The following is a 1,134-nucleotide window of genomic DNA, read 5'->3' as shown; positions in this document are numbered from 1 at the left end:
TCTAGGCTATCCAGTTTGTTGGGGTATATAATTGGTCATAGTAGTTTCTTATGATCTTTTGTATTACTGTGATATCAGGTGTAATGTCTCCTCTTCATCATTATATCATTATCATTATATCATTACTTTCTTTAGCCCTTGTGATGACTGTTGAGTTAAAAATCTATTTTATCTGATATAAGTATAGTTATCCCTGCTGTTTTTTGGTTAATACTTGTACGGAGTATCTTTTCCCATCCTTTCACTTTCAGTTTATATATATACATCCTTAAGGTTGAAGTAAGTCTGTTGTAGGCAGCATATAATTGGTCTTTTTTTAAAATTCATTCAGCCACTGTATGCCTTTTTATTTTTTTTAAAGATTTAATTGGGGCAATTGGAGGGAGGGGAACAGCATTGGGGAATCGGGAAAGGGGAACAGACAAGTTGCTGTCCTTTTGTTCTTCATCTATTTGTGGAGAACGTCGCTTCACTGGCCCATGTTGGTATTATCATTGCACTCTTCCCCGGTGAGGCAGTCGCTCACTGGCCATTGGGCGGCCGCTCATGGCGGCTCTTGGCAGCTCACGCCAACTGTCAGCCGCTCACGCTGGCTGCCGGCCATTCACAGTAGCTTATGGCAGCCCACTGCCATCACCAGCGAGTAATGGCAGCCCAGCTCCTGGTCAAGCTGTTGTTCACCATCTTAGCTGTAGAGGGCGCAGCGTCACTGGCCCTTATGTGGGATCCGAACTGGGGCCCTGCTGCTCAGAGCTGGTGTCCCAAGCCAATGCTTAACCAATGTGCCACTCGGCCAGCCCCACTGTATGCCTTTTGATTTAAGAATTTAAACCATTTACATTTAAAGTAATTATTGATAGGTAAGGACTTAATAATGTCAAGTTATTTAGTTTCTGCTGTTTTTTAGTACCTTGTTTTTTCTTCCTCTTTTGCTGACATCCTTTGTGAAATGATAATTTTCCATAGTGGCATGCTTTGTTTCCTATCTCTTTATCTCTTTGTATCTACTGTAGGCTTTTGCTTTGTGGTTACCATGAGACTTACATAAAATATCTTATAGATACAACATTCTATTTAAGGTGTTAACTTTGATCACATACAAAAATTCTACTCTTTTACTCTCTCTCCACAACA

The sequence above is a fragment of the Hipposideros armiger genome, unplaced genomic scaffold (genome assembly GCF_001890085.2).
Source record: "Hipposideros armiger isolate ML-2016 unplaced genomic scaffold, ASM189008v1 scaffold_694, whole genome shotgun sequence".
Classification (NCBI taxonomy): Eukaryota; Metazoa; Chordata; class Mammalia; order Chiroptera; family Hipposideridae; genus Hipposideros; species Hipposideros armiger.
The sequence above is the reverse complement of the archived record's forward strand: the minus strand, read 5'-3'. Positions refer to the sequence as shown.